A 16,486-nucleotide genomic window follows, 5' to 3' on the forward strand; every position below is an offset into this window, starting at 1 on the left:
TAGTGATCCTAGGAAATGGAGTTAAGAGTTAAATCATCTTGGTTTATCTGCTCATCAACTTTCTGTCATGTAAAGAGACGATACATTATGAAAAAGCTTATTTTTTTAATTTTTCTCTTTAAGAGCAACCCAATCTCTAGATATAAATCCATTTATTTCAACTCTAAGATGTCAGTTCATATACATAACTTTAAAACGTGGTTCTGTAAAACATACAGCCTTGTAGGATTTTTTAAATTTCAATTTTTTAAATGTTTGCAGTGGCTAGCTCTTGACAGCCATGGAAAATGGGGAGTGAATAATGTGGAGTTCACATCTCACTGCTCTTCAGCCCTTAGAACATGTGACTTATCAGTGAAAGGTATTTTTTTTTCTAGGAAAAATGAGCCTCTTATTATTTTATTTTACTTTCTTTTGACACAAACTGTAGATTTTAGCAGCCCTGGCCCAAAGAAATTTGATTACTTTGTTTTAAACAGTATAAATGGGACACTATAATTACAAAATACATCCTTACCAATTTTAGGGGTTTTTTATTTTATTTCATTGGATATGTTTTTAGAGTGGTAAATTGTGTGTGAGTATTACAAATGACGATTCTTTTAGTAGTTTCTTAGCCTCTCTTACAGCCCATGGGGATAGTACTGTACATCAATACCTTCCTATGAAATTTTTATATGCAATGAAAATAAAAGCATGGGTTGATTCTGCCTAGTTATGATTTGATCTTTTACAAACAAAAGATGATTGGTTTAAAATTGTAATACAATAAGCATATATTTCAAAACAAAACCACATACAACAAGACTATATCATACATTATTAGTATGGAAAGTCCTAAGCCAGTGAATCCAGGTTATGTTAATTAATCTTGCAATATAAAAAAATTCTCCAAATTACTTACATGTGGCCTGTAAGATCAAATACAGGGTTTTCTAAATTGGTGTCGGAAGGGACCTTCCTCAGCTAATTGGATTATCTGTTATGTTGAAAGTTATTCTGACATTTAACAGGTACTATTCAGGAACCAACCCTTTCTGCAAACTATACGCTTCTAAGAAGTCAACAGTTAAAAGAGACATAGTTGCTCTCAAGAAGGTAATACTCTAAAAGGGACAAAGGAATTAACTGTCCAATGTAGATGTCATTAGAGTTTTGCTCAACATAATGAAAGAAAAAGTTCAGTGCTGTGAACCTGAACTTGACCACTATGAGAGGCCATAGAAAGCATCTTGGATAAAATGATTTGATGCTCAGCTCTAATTAAGGACCCTAAGAGGTGTTTAAGGGTAATGACAATAGGAAGAGAAAAAGGGCTCTACCATGGGAAAATACTCTGTTGTTCAAATGAGGGAGAAATTGAGATAGTCCTATGTACAATAGCCCTCCTGCCCCATCACTTAAAATCATCTTCCTTTCTTTTCATCAAAAATTAATATGTACATTTGCTAATTTGTTGTCTCTCTTTCCTGGTAAGAGCCACTCTCAAGAGAGCTAGGTCTTTGCCTACTACTATATCATCAGCACTTAAAACTAGTCCTGAAATAAAACAGATTCTTGCCACAAAGTTGGCAATAACTATACTGTGATGCCTCCATGTCCACATAACTGCAGTGAACCAAATTCTAAGGATGCACAAATTTCTTATATGTAATGGTGGAACATTTTCATATAATTTGCCAATAGCCTCTCATGTACTTTAAACTATCTCTATATTACCAGCAATACTCAGTGCAAAGAAAAGTCAGTACATATTCAATATAGACACACTCGCATTCTTAATTTTGTCAGTCCTGGGGCCTAAACTCAGGGCCTAGGCAATGTCTGTGGCCTTTCTCAAACCACGGCACCAATTCAGGCTTTTTCTTTAGATGTGGTACCGAAGAACCAAACCTAGAGCTTTGTGCAAGTACTCTACTCCTAGCTCTTGCTCCTGGCCCTTTTCTTAATATATATATATGTATATACTTTTTTTTTTGGCCAGTCCTGGGCTTGAGCTCCTTGGACTTTCTCAAGTCCAGAGCTCTACCACTTGAACCTCAGCACCAGTTCCAGTTTTTTTTTTTCTATGTATGTGGTACGGAGGAATCGAACTCGGGTCTCCGTGCATGCTAGGCAAGCACTCTACCACTAGGCCAAATTCCTGGCCCCCCTTTCTTAATATTTTTGATCTGTCATTGATTAAATCCTCAGGTGCAGAGCCCTGGGATACAAAGGATGAGCATAATGATGACTTACGATGACTTTTGTGATCTTAGGCAGTTCTTTTTAACCCAATCCCCTAAAAACATTATTTCAGTTGTTTTATGTTTGTTAGTCTTGGATACAGACAGTTTTGCATTTTTCTCCCTGTTAATATGAACATGTCTGCTTATTGCTCACAAACACTGCCTTACGTGAATGAAAATCAAACCACCTTTTCTCCTGATAAAAGTAAAGGGAAGGGCATGGTAGTCCATGCACATAATTTCAATACTTGCATGTCTGAGATAGGAGCATCACAGTTCAAGGCTCCTTTGGGCAACATAAAGAGAACTTTTTGCTAAGGAAAACTAAAGAAAGTATGTATAATGCTCACGCCAACATAATATGGATGATTAAACAGAATAATGTTAGTTGCTGCAATATTTTTGCCAGCCATGAATAAAAGTGACCAAAGCCCTGGGTTTGATTCCCTAGAAGCACATACACAGAAAAAGTCAAAAGTGGCACTGTGGCTCAAGTGGCAGAGTGCTAGCCTTGAGCAAAATGTGTCTAAGGACGGTGTCCAGGCCCTGAGTTCAAGCCCCAGGACTGGCAAAAAAAAAAAAAAAAGAAATTACCATAGCCAAGAGATGTCCAGTGTGTGCCTTCTAGAAAATTAAAGTCATGCTCTCTTCCCAAGGTGTATAACCTGAAACGGATATCAGAATGGACAAAAAAAAAACTTACTCTCCTTTCCCTACTTAGTTTACATTCTTTACCTAGTATACATCCCCATGCAAATAATTTGTATTGCGTCTACTCAAGTTCAAATCTCTAACGTGACCTGATCAATCTCTTGTCATTTTTCCCTATACTGCACAGTTTTGGACCCATAGCAGCAAAACCTCCCAAACTCCCAAACCTACTTTCCCTATTGCCAGAGTATACCCTTCCTACTTTCCCATGGAATCCTCCTAGGGTTTGGGCTACTTTGCTGATTTCAGTGCTATTTTCTTCTTGGCTAGTCTCATGATTAAAACTATTTAATTTCAAACTCAGTGTAGGGATATAAATTTCAGTCATGAATTTGGGTGTATAGGAAACATTGCTTTAATTTCCTTTTAATCAACTAATTTGAGCACTGTTTCCTTACTTTGTCAGCCTAATGGAAATTTCCACCGCTATTGTTATTTGCACATTCCCTCCCCCGTCTCTTGTCTGTCTCTCTGTCCCTGTCTCTGTCTCTACCTCCCCCCACTCCCAACAAAAAAGTTCTCTTGGATCCAGGCAAGCTGGAATATTAGAGTCTAAACTGTGTTGTAACCACTATCATGGCTTCTTATGTTTCAATCAGTCTCTATTTTTTAATAAGAAAGAAAGGAATGTGATGTAACAGAAATGTATGCAAAAGCCCGGAACCCTAGTTTAAGGATCTACTTCTTTAGGCTTGTACAGTGTATTTGACCTTTTATTGTCTCATAACTACCTTCTAATGTTGGTATGTTAATGGTCCTCTGAGAAATCATATATTGATATTCTTGCCCCTAAAATTATTGTATCTAAAAAGGAGCCTTTTAGGAAGTGATGCCGAAGAAGATTATTGACTTGGTTAAGATTATACACCACATAAATACTGAGACTAATGGACAAACTACAAATTAAATAGACTATTTATCATTGTCTCTGAATCCTATTTGTATGACACACTCACAGAAAACAAATCTGGCTATTGCGATCCTTTTGACTTTCTTTGAACATGCTTCATCACAGATCATTGTCATCCACCAAAGCTCAATGACATTGGTTCATATTTATCTAATTTATCTTCACTACCTCTTAGTATATAATCTTAGTATATAGTTAGAATTCTCCAGAAGAGGAAGATCTCAGATTAAGTATTAAGACAGTGATAGGAAAGTTGGAACCTCTTTATACAGTTGCCTAATAATGATAGGATAAAAAAATAAAGAGATAAGATGGTTGTTTCTCCAACCAGGTGAAGGGTCATATTACAGAGTATGATTTTTAGTGGATGCCTTGCAAAAGTATTTGTACTGATGGGAAGATGGAGCCAGGCTAGGAATAAGCATGGGATGAAGTCTCTCCTACCATTATATCTGCTCAGGAGAGCATTTGTAGAATACTCAGAACATCTGAGCCAACAGACATAGCTGTAGAATCTGAACCATGAAAGTGTGTTATCTAAACATCCCTATTCTCTGAGAATTGCTTTTACTGGGCATCATGTTTTGAAAAAGCAAAACAAAACAAGTTAAGTAGATAGAGGTAAACACTAAGTACCCCAGCTACAAAATGTACTATTTTAACCCTGAGACTTTATTAATTGGAGAACCAAGCAGTCTCTCACCTTGGAGCTTCTTAACACTTTCCTCATTTTCTCCCTAGCACTAGTCTCTTTTTTTCACTGTTCATTTACAGCTTCTGGGCCAAGAGAGACAGAAACAGTAAGGCTTCTCTAACCCTATCCCTGTGGAGAAGACAGAGACCAGATGCCACATCCCCTTCTAGTCAAGTTCCAGGGGTGGGGCAGAAGCCCAGGGTGACTGTCACAGTCCAGGCAACTGCCTACCTCTGAAGACTCTCAACCACCCATAACTGGTGATGCATGGAAATATATATCGATCAAAGAATGTCTTTGTGAATGTATTCTACAGATTCTTGCCAAGATCAGTGACTGAAATACAAAAAAAGGAATAACAATTATAGTAATAAGAATAATAAGCTGAGAAAGTTAAAAAAAACAAGTAAAAGTGAAAGAAAAAAATAGAGGAAATATGTAGGAAAGGATAGAAAGGTAAACCTACTGCTGTCACGTCCAAGAATGGTGATGATATGGCTCCCCAGAGGATAGAGCTCATAAACCTTAACAATGCATATGTAGGACCTGAAGGATCTCAGCAAACTACATCACCCTTGAACCCTCCCATCAGACATCAGCTGAAGCCATGGGCTTCAGGTATATGGTGCTTAGTTGGGTAGGGGTGGGCTGGGGTATACAATGGGAGAACATTATGTGAATGAATAAAAGTAGACTAATAAAACCCATTAGATGATATAACAAATAAGAGAAAGGTGGGGCAGGAGTTTGGCCTAGTGGTAGAGTGCTTGTCAAGCATGCACTCAGTATCGCATACATAGAAAAAGCTGGAAGTGGTGCTGTGGCTCAACTGATAGAGCTCTAAACTTGAGAAAGCCCAAGGACAATGCTCAGGCCCTGAGCTCAAGCCCAGGACTGGCAAAAAAAAAAAAAGAGGAAAAAATAAAACAGAGTAATAAGAGGGGTGAATGTGACCAAAGTACTATGTGTATGTGTGTGTGTATGTATGTATATGTTGAAACATTATGGGATACTACTATACAAATAATAGATGTGAATAAAAACATCAATGAAAATCCACCTGTTGGGGTAATTAGATGTCAGTAGATTGGGCTTTGGATAGGAGATGAAAATCACTGTGCTAAGGTTGGGGCTTTGTCTCCAAATTAGCTAAGTGACCTTACTCAGGAGGATTGATCTCTTCATTCAGTTTCTCCTGCTGTTGTTGTTTTTGAGTAAAATTTTATTGTGAAGGTGATGGACAGAGGGGTAACTTACAGTAAGGTAATGAGTATAGTTCTTCTTGAATAGTGTTATTCCCTCCCTCATTTTATCCCACTCCCACCCTCACCTCTCTTCCCTCCCTCCCAAGTTCCTGCTTTTTTGTTGTTGCTTTGTTTTGTATTTTGAGGTTTTGTGTGTGTGTGTGTTTGTGTGTGCCCACCCTAGGACTTAAACTCTGAGCCTGGGCACTGTCCCTGAGTGTGTTTTGCTCAGAGTTAATGCTCTACTGCTTGAACAGCAGCTCTAATTCTAGATTTTTGGGTAGATTTTCCTGCCTGGACTGGCTTCAAAGCACAATCCTCAAATCTCAGCCTCCTGAGTATCTAGGATTACAGGCATGAGCCACTGGCCCCTAGCTTCTATTTCTCATTTTAAATATGGGACTTACAGTATTAAATGCTCCTGTACAGTCTTCACAGTGCTGTGGAAAAGAAGGCAATGAATATATTAATCTCTCTTCAAACCAGAAAAACCAGTCAAACTGGCTTGAGATACATTCTTGGATTATACAGGAAGGAAAAACAAGGAAAGTGATGGAGAACTACTGAGCACTTCCTGTGGTATGATGGAGCAGTGTTTAAAGTGTGATTTCTTGGTTTTTAAGAGCTTGTAGCTCTTTGTTTTTAAGAACCTGCTGCAGAGTACAGAGTACATTTCTGACCTATGGCCATTGACTTTTGACTAAACTCCTACTCTGTACAAATGCTCAACTGGGTGTGAAACATTCTGACCCAATATCTGAGCACAGTCCCTCTCTTAGCACCCCATAGGTTTACTTATAGATTGCCTAATATAGGATTCTTGGAAGGTGGCAGATTGCTGACAAACAAAAATCTGTCTCTTCTGACCAACAGAAGTACAGAACTTAAACAGGGAAAGTGAACTTAAGTCAGAATGCTAGGCAGAAGCAAAAAAAAAAAAAAAAAGAAGAAGTAGGCTTGGTGGCTCACCCCTGAAATTTGAGGATCACGGTTCAAAGCCAGCCCAGGCACTAAAGTCGGTGAGACTCTTATCTCAGGTTAACCACCAGAAAACTGGAAGTGCAGTGTGGCTCAAGGGGTAGGGCGCTAGCTTTGAGCTGAAGAGCTCAGGAACAACATCCAAGCCCAGAGGTTCAAGTCCCATGATCCACAAGAAAGGAAGGGAGGAAGAAAGGAAGGAAGGAAGAAAGGAAGAAAGGAAGGAAGGAAGGAAGGAAGGAAGGAAGGAAGGAAGGAAGAAAGAAAGAAAGAAAGAAAGAAGGAATCTTAAGCTACACAAAATGAGAGATGGGGGAATGCAGGGGACAAACACACAAAAGGATACCTTACTTAAGCTGAGTCCTGTTGTTAAATCTGAGGTGAGAGACAACATACAAGTAGACAGAAGGTCCACTATGTGTATTCATGAGTTATCTCATGGTGGGATCCACGAGTCTGATACGCCAGTGGAACAACAACAAAGAAAAAAAAGAACAAAAGATCAGATCTAAAAAAGCTGGAGAGAAGTGACCCAGTTAGCTATGCCATGGCAGTCATTTCCTGAGGGCACCAAGGAAAAGTAAATCACAACACCCAAGACACTTCATACAGAGGACAGTTGCTATACGCAGGGCAGATAACCAACTTCTTCAGCAGGTGACTCCCTCCTAAACTCCATGAGAAAAGAGAGAAGAGCTGCTGAATTTTCGTCTAACCCACCATGCCCAGGATGCTAGTCATATTGACTTAGAAAACTGACAAACCCTTAGCTATAAATATTATTAGGGATGAAAAAAGAACTATCACAAAAGTACAAATGCAACACAAATATTTTTTATTGTGATTAATAGAAGGGTTACATTATATTCACCAGATAGAAGGTGCATAACTTCACAAACATTGAAAGCCTTTCTTATAACATGGTCCCCATTTCCCTCCCACCATCCCCCCTGCTCATCTTGATTTTGCCCCTTCCCTATCCGATTTCAAATAAGCAATTAAGCACATATAAAATATATCAGATAACAAGGTGAAAAATTGTAACAATATGAGATAACCAAGGGACAGCAAAAGAGATGAGAGATAACATAGTACATTAAGGACAACAATCATTCATTATATGGCTTTTAGTGTCATACTATTTGGCCTTATGTCTCTAGGTTTTGTTCTATTGGAAATCTCTGCTAGGAGAGCCCAAGATATCTACTGATTATGACAAATGAGGGAGACTATTGGGCCTATGTTCCCTTGAGTCTAGCTTACTTCACTTAATATGATTTTTTCTAAGTCTTTCATTTCCTTACAAATGGGGCGATGCCATTCTTTCTGACAGCAGCATAGAATTCCATTGTGTATAAATACCACATCTTGTTGATCCACTCATCAACTGAGGGACATCTGGGTTGGTTCCATATCTTTGCTATGGTAAATAGTGCTGCAATGAACATGGTTGTGATAGTGGATTTAGTATGCCCTTGTTTCTGGACAATTGGGTAAATGCCAAGTAGTGGAATTTCTGGGTCATAGGGGAGTTCTATGTTTAGTCTTTGAGGAACTGCCATACTGCTTTCCATAGTGGTTGAACAAGTTTGCACTCCCCCTAACAGGAAACACAAATATTATGAAGGACTATCTCTCAAACTTTTATTCTACCCAAGTGGAAAAAGACACACACACACACACACACACACACACACACACACACACACACACACACACACAAGACAGAGACAGAGACAGAGAGATACAGAGATATAGAGAATTTTCAACAATGCTGGAAAAACTAGACCTCCATATCCAAAAGACTATAGTCTTTGTCTCTTATTTTGTACTAATATCAATTTAAAGTCCATCAAGTACCTCAATATAAGATCTGAAACTCTGAAACTATTACAGGAAGAAGTAAGGGAAGCACTAAAAACCTATTGGCATAGACAGCAACTTCCTGAGTAGAATTTCAGTGGCTCAGCAAATTGGAGGGAGACTTAGCAAATGGGATTACATCATGCTGAGAAGTTTCTGCTGAGTGAAAGATACAGTCAATCAAGTAAAAAGACTGCCTAGAGAATGGAAGATCTTTGCTCAGATGTGTACCTAACAATAACAAGAATATACAATGAATCTCAAAAAGCTAAACCCATAAAGATCCAACAACCAAGTTAAATAAATTTGCAAAAGTGCCAAATCTGTAGTTTCAGGAGTAAAAATGACCAACAAACAAATCAATATACACTTAACATCTAAAGCCATAAAGGAAATGTAAATCAAAGCAACAGTGAGATTCCATCTAACTATAGTTAGATGGAAAAAAGAAAGCCAACAAATGCTGTATAGAGGAGATTGTTTTTATAGATAATATAGCACTTAAAAGGAATTTTCTCATCTCCTCTTTTTCCTTCTGTGAGATGTGATTACTTCATGTTAAAAATGTGAGTATGTGGGCTGGGAGTTTGGCCTAGTGGTAGAGTGCTTGCCTAGCATGCACGAAGACCCGGGTTCAATTCCTCAGTACCACATACACTGCCTTATGACCGCTTCACCCAATGGTATCCATGTATAGAAAGAACAAAAAAGAAATGTCTATAATAAACCATATAAAATCTATAGGCCTAGTAAAGTATTTGAGAGATATTAAGGAAGGAAAAGAAGCAGAAGTTCATAGTTCATGAATGGTAGGAAATGAGGAACAAAATTGCTTCACTTCATAGTTTCTAGCTGAACCACTGAATGGATAATGATGTTTATGGAGGTGTTTATGTAAGAGATGGGAGAAGAGGAATGGACCAGGAACAAGGAGGTTGCATCTAATCTGGCCTAGAATGATTTTGCTAACATGGTTCAAATCAAAGAATGCTAATGGTGGGTTAGGAAGTAAGTAGGAGGCAAGAAGAAACCTCTGAGACAATGGATGTGCTATTTTTCTGTGAAGGGGGAAAAGAGGTAGAGAGCATTTGTCAAAAGAGGATCTTAGTACCAGAGGTATAGAAGTTTTATTTTGACTGTAATTGAGCAGATACCAAAGCAGGGAAAGTTGAAGAGGTTGAAAGATGAAAAGAAGAAATCACTGAAAAAATGAGTTCATGGAGGACAGTTCTAAAACATGGAACTATGCCACAGTGTGCCTTCCTCAGGAGCTTTATTGGAAATATATGTGATCATTTTAGTTGCCACAGATACTAGGGTGTAGTATGTGGTGTTTTCTGAAATAAACTGCAAAATGAAGAATAGTTCTACTTCCTGAGCAGTTTCCAGATGATCCACAGCATACGAAGGTAGAGAAATTGTTCAGATTATCAGAGTCTAGTACTTTGTCTTTCTAGTACCAGAAAGTACTTTTAATACAGATTTGACATAAACTAAATGCTCCGTGGATGAAAAAAAATCACTGTGTAAATCACAGAAAGATTGAATCGTCTGTGTTCTATGAGACTTTTAACATTATAAGATGGGATTTTTTTTGTTCCTATTGTTGAGTTTCAGTTCTGTGCCCCTATACCAATTTACATATCCAGAATGATCATATACTGATTCTGTTAGGTGCAATCATTTGTCTATTAATTATGTTTTTTTTTTCTTTTTTGTCCACCATCAGGCTTCATCTCTGGTCCTGGGTGCTATCCCTCAGCTCTTCAGTCCACTTGAGCCACAGCACCACTTGCAGCTTTCTGGTAGTTAATTGAAGATAAGAGTCTCATGAATTTTTGTGCCTGGGCTGGATTTGAACTGCAATCCTCAGATTGCAGTAGCTAGGATTACTGGCGTGAGCCACAGTGCCTGGCCCTAATTATGAATTCTAATATGGTAATTTTAATTTTCTCTTCACTTCATAATTGCATCATTCAGTTATGAAGTAACTATGTGTCTAAGGAAATACTTTTTTTGACAGTCCTGGGACTTTAACTCAGGGCCTGAGCACTGTAGTTGGCCAGCGGTCTGCCACTTGAGCCACAGTACCACTTCCAGCTTTTTTCTATGTATGTGGTACTGAGGAATCTAACCTTGGTCTTCATGCATGCTAGGTAACCACTCTACCACTAGGCTAAATTCGCAGGAAATATCTTAAGTTTGTGTTGCTTAAGTTTGAAAGACTTGGTATTTATAATTTCCTATAATTATAGGAACTAAAAAGTCCAAGCTAATGGGGCCCATATCTAAGAAGGCTTCCTTGCCATGGAATATATAGAAAAAGGGCAAGGAAGGACACATATGGGAGAAGAGGGAGAAAGAGAGAGAAAAAAAGAGAAAAGAGAGGAAGGAGTAAAGAGTTGGGAGAAGGGGGCTGGGAGTTTGGCCTAGTGGTAAAGTGCTTGTCTAGCATGCACCAAGACCCAAGTTCGATTCCTTGGTACCACATACATAGGAAAAAAAAAAAGAGTTGGGTGGAGGACGAGGAGAATTCAAACTTATCCTTTATCAGGAACACTGTCACAACAATTGATCCATTCTTGGAGTAATGGAATTTAAAATAATCTTTTGAAGGTCCTACCTACCAACAGTTTTGCACTAAGTGTTACATTTCTGATACATGAACTTTGGGTAGCACAATCATCATAACAGTAAGATATATTCATTTTTATTTATTTTTTTTTTGCCAGTCCTGGGCTTAAGCTCAGGGCCTGAGCACTGGATTTTTCTCAAGGCTAGAGCTCTACCACTTGAGCCTCAGCACCACTTCCGGCTTTTTCTAAGTATGTGGTACCAAGGAATCAAACCTGCGTCTTCGTGCATGCTAGGCAAGCACTCTACCATTAGGCCAAACTCCCGGCCAGATATATTCATTAAGTAACAAAAGAGAAAAAGGTTATACAATGTTTTTATGATAAGATATAATTGAGTTGACACAGTATGGAGTCATCAACAAAGGTTGAAGCATTTAGCAGAAGAAATAGTAGGTGTTGCTATAGAAAAGATGGTAGCAGTGCATGAAATGCAAAGAAGATGAAAGAAGAGGGATACAGAGTTTTGTTATCTTGTCCTTTGTCTTCTGTCAAATAGGAAGTTGGGAGGACTCAACTCCAGGAAAATAACATAAGCAGGAGAAAAGAAGTCTGAAAGAGCCATTCTTATGTCAGAGCGTTGTCTACTGACCCTGGGAAGTCAGCCAGACAGTACTGAAATCTATGCGGAGGTCAGAGAGTAGGATTTGCCAAGAGGACTAACCAGCCCCATACCATGACCTTTGCCAGAAATGCTCAGCAGGCTCCTTCCTATGGAGCTTGTATAAATCCAGGGATGGAGATTAGCCAAGCAGCAGTGACAGAAGAATCAAAGGTCAAGAAATGAGGAACACTGGTTATTGGAATAACTTAAGCAGTGAAACATGATTAGTGGTCCATTGCTGGCTAAGAGACTGTCACATCTTAAAGAATCTTTCCCTTTATGGCTCCAGTCAACCCCAGGGACCTCTAGCAGTGGAATGTCCTTGTTTCTATTCTGAGACTTGAAATAAGTTTATGCCCTACCTCTGTTGTAAGTAAGTCGGACTTTAAAAAGATTTTCCTCTGTTTGATTGCATGACATTTTTGGCATTAATGTCTATGAGTTGAACTTCTCCCAGCACCCTGTCTCAAAAACATAAAAAATCTAAGCTAAAAATGAAATGTATAGGAAATGGGAACCTCTTGGTTAAAAGAAGGAAAAGGAGGACAGGAAGAAAAAGTCAGCCTCTCATGGCTGCATTTAGAGTTGCGCACTGTCTACAACCATGGGGAGTTTGTAGTTTTTAAAGCCCAGCTAATGTCAAGAGCCTCAATCAGAACAATACTATGAGCTTTGATAGAAGTGCTTGACAGAACCTTTCATAGATGCAGACTTCATCATGTGGAGGAAAGAAGAGATGGTCATGTTGCTTCACTAAGGAGATATTGGCAAGTTAAAGACACTAAACAGATAAATGATATTGGAAATGACAGGGATATGATTGGATCTGTACTGTGATTTTCTGTCCATATGGGAATGAATATGGATGACAGATCTAAGTGGGAAGAGATACCATGTGGTTATAGTACCTTAATAAATAAGATAATATTTTTTAAAAAAAAACTACATTAAAAGATCAGGGAGGGCTGGGAGTGTGTCCTAGTGGTAGAGTGCTTGCCTAGCATGTACAAAGACCTAGATTCCATTCCTTGGTACCACATACACAGAAAGAGCTGGAAGTGATGCTGTGGCTCAAATGGTAGAGCACTAGCCCTGAGAAAAGAAGTTCAGGGACAGTGTCTAGGTCCTGAGTTCAGGTTCCAGGACTGGGGTGAGGGGCAGAAAGGATTTTTGCTAGTTCTGGAGCTAGTCCTCAGAGCCTCTTGAGCTCAGGGTCTGGCCACTGAGCCCCTCTGTGCTCAAGGCTAGCACTTGAACCACAGTGCAGCTCCAGGCCTTTTCTGTTTATGGGATTCTGAGAACTCAAAGCTGGGGCTTCATCTATACAAGGTACACACTCTACCACTAAGCCACATTCCCAGCCTCTAAAAATTCCTTGTTAATTTTTATTGTAAAGGTGATATATAGAGTGATTATGTCCACGTAAGTTAGGTATTTAGTACATTTCTTTTTGAACAGGGCCATCCTCCCCTCATTTCTCCTAATTCCCCCCCAAGTTGTCTAGTTCATTTCCAACACAATGTCTAGTGAGTATCACTGCTGAATTTGTTCCCCCCTTGTCCCAGAATACTAGATATTATCTGATATTTTTTCTTGGTCATTTCATTAATGCCAGTGTTTGCTGCATTCCGTTTGTTTATTTCAGGGAATGGAAAAAGAAAATTAATATCGCTTACATAGTGTCATTTCCAGGCAAAATTTGAATCTCTTATTCAATATTTGAGGAATAAGAGATTCAACTACAGTTGATTCTAGGAAACCTGGGCACATATTCCGTGAAGAAACTGGGGGCCAGTAACTAGATAGCATATGAAATAAACTGATGTGATAAAGAGATTTCTTTTGACCAGATAATTGGGTAGCAGTTATATCAGTGGTTATGACATTAGAAAAAGAAGTACTACTGAGAACCTTTGGATCTATTGAAGGAGAGGGAAAAAAAAAACAGTCAATGGAACAAAAGTCTTGAAGTTAAAGAAATCTCAGCAGTCTGAGAGAACAGTCCTGCTGTTTTCTGGGATATGACACAAAAGTAGAATAAGGGGCCACTATTCCAACTCACTCAGCATCAAGCTCTGCACTAAGCAAGCGCCAAAGAGGTTTACCTTTCTCAAGGGCCAAATTAACCACCATAGAACTCAGATTTCAAACACAATGTTAGAGAAACCAGCAATTTTCTGTGAATGACTTTCAGCATATACTTACAAAGCAAAAGAAAAGAAGCTAATAATAGCAGGGAGTTTTCTCCTCTGGCTGGGATTCTCTCAGAATAATTGGACCCCTGGAGGAGTAAGGGTATTATCCTTGTTTCTTGCTGTGTTCGACCATGGAACTGATTGTCTTTCAATTATCACACATAGCTGCTTATCTGACTCAAAAGCTTAATGGTGGATAAGTAAAAATATGTTGCATGGCAAAGTATCCAGATGTTTTATCTTGCTACCTATTGTAGACCTTGTGTTCCTTAAGTATAATTACAGAAATCAAGGAATCCATTCACAACTTTGAGGTTAAATCTTTTTCCAGTCCAGTAAATACTGAAAATTTCTCATAGTACCTATATATGTATAACTTTGTTACCTATCATATATCTATGGATGTATGCATATGCATATACATATGTTTGCATTCCTAGAGGATGTCGCATACGGATTTATGTATATACAGTCATTTTTCTCAAAAAATAATCTTCATAGAAGAATAGGGTAAAAATTCCAAGCTCATTTCCAGGAAAAATGAGTTTGTGTTCATATACCATGAAAACTCGATTATAACCCTTTCTTGGTTCACAGTTCATTTTGTACAAGACCTTGAACATGGACCTCTTTGTCTGTTTCATATAATGTCTTTTCTACTCTTTGATTATCCTATTTGATATAATATTTAAACTTATGTAATGCTTGGAATACTCCTGAATATCTCGATGTTTTAAAAATCAATGAACAATACTTTCCTTCCTTGAATGAAACAAAACAAATAAATGCTCATGCACAGTCCCTTTCAAGATCTAGACTTTTGCCAGTTATTTTTTCCCCTTATGTTCAAGGTTCAAGTCTTCTTCTTCTGCAGGCTACTTTGTCCCTTACAATCTTTGTAGCCTTTTCTGGTTCTCATAAAAACATCAGCATGACTAGATTATCCAGCCTCCATCCTGCCATTAGTTTCCTGGACCCTGCATTCATCATAGGAAGGTGAATCTGCTAGGGTTTGTGATCAAAGGAAAGAGTCTGACACAAAAGCGGAACTTGGAAGTTAAGTTAAACAGAGTTTTATTCCGCGCCTAGCATCGAGAATCATGCTGACCGGTCAGGGCCGCCTCTAAGATGTGAGCCAGAGAGCGACCCCGCCTGATCTTACAGGCTACTTTTATAGGCCCCCAGCCATGTGGTTGGGCTGGCCATACACAGGTGTCCAATGTAATTCAGCATGGTTGATTGATGGTTGGGGCAACCACTGACACCTTTGCTGTTTGAATGGCCCTATCATCTCGGTGGGCTTCTGGTGCACTGCTCTGATGACAAAGGAAGGGGAGGGAATTCCCTGGCAGGCCAAGGGGGGTGGGGTGGAGAGGAATTCTGGTAACTCCACCTGGTTTAACTGCTCTTGTAATCTGAGCTGTTGCCTATAGGGGATGGATTTTGGGGAAGTCAAGAAAGGGGTCCCTTCAGAATCAAGTTCCAGGGTGACCAGTTTCTTACCCCTTTACCGGGAGTCCAAGTATTGATAACAGAAATAGGGGACATCCATTGGCACTTTCAGTTTGTTTGACAGAAGGAAAGGATAAGAAATTCCCCCAAGGGCCAATTGAAGAAAAGTATCTTTGGACAGAAACCAACAAAAGTTTTTTTTGTTGTTGTTGCTGTTTTTTTTTTTTGCAGGAGCTCTGCAAATGATTCTGAGAGCAAGTTTGATGGGAGGGTCACTGATTATCAATGCATCATTTGATGATATATTTATCCCACAGATGCTGCAATAAAATATCAAGAATTTGGTAGCACCATTTCCAGCTTTTTCTATGTATGTGGTACAGAGGAACTGAACCCAGGTGTTTGCATGCTAGGCAAGCACCCCAGTCCTTTCCTTGTCTCTTTGTATCTCTTTGTGGCATTTGACACTGTAGCAATCCTTAGCAATCCTTCCTTTGTAGACCCATCACTCCAGTGTCTACTTCCTCCCAACACATGGTCACTTTCTCCTTATGTACCTCTTTGGGTAGCATCTTTTTATCTTTGATACCCACCAAGAATATTAAATCAATGGCCCATTCTTCACTGCTACAATCTCCTGTTAACGGCTTACATATCAAAACCCCTGTTTACAATATGAGATCTTAGCAGTCAGGAATTCAGGATATCATTTTGAGTAGTATGTGGTTTCATTGATTTGGATTCAATTTAGCTTGCTCTCTCCCACATCCTCACAGATCTTGAGGCAGTGCATTTTATCCTAGAGGTGATGGTGGTGGAGTAGGTTCGCTGGTTTTAGGAAGAGCCCATATCTTGACCTTTATCATTAGAAGGGAGAATCTCCTTTCGCCCTTTGTTTGAGCCCTTCCTGTTTGTTCATTGGCATATACTGAAGCTAGTGCCCTGACAAGTGTCCTGTCTGTGTTTGTAGAGTG

Source organism: Megascapheus bottae, chromosome 4 (assembly GCF_031878675.1).
Source record: "Megascapheus bottae isolate mThoBot1 chromosome 4, mThoBot2.hap1, whole genome shotgun sequence".
In the NCBI taxonomy this organism is placed as follows: domain Eukaryota; kingdom Metazoa; phylum Chordata; class Mammalia; order Rodentia; family Geomyidae; genus Megascapheus; species Megascapheus bottae.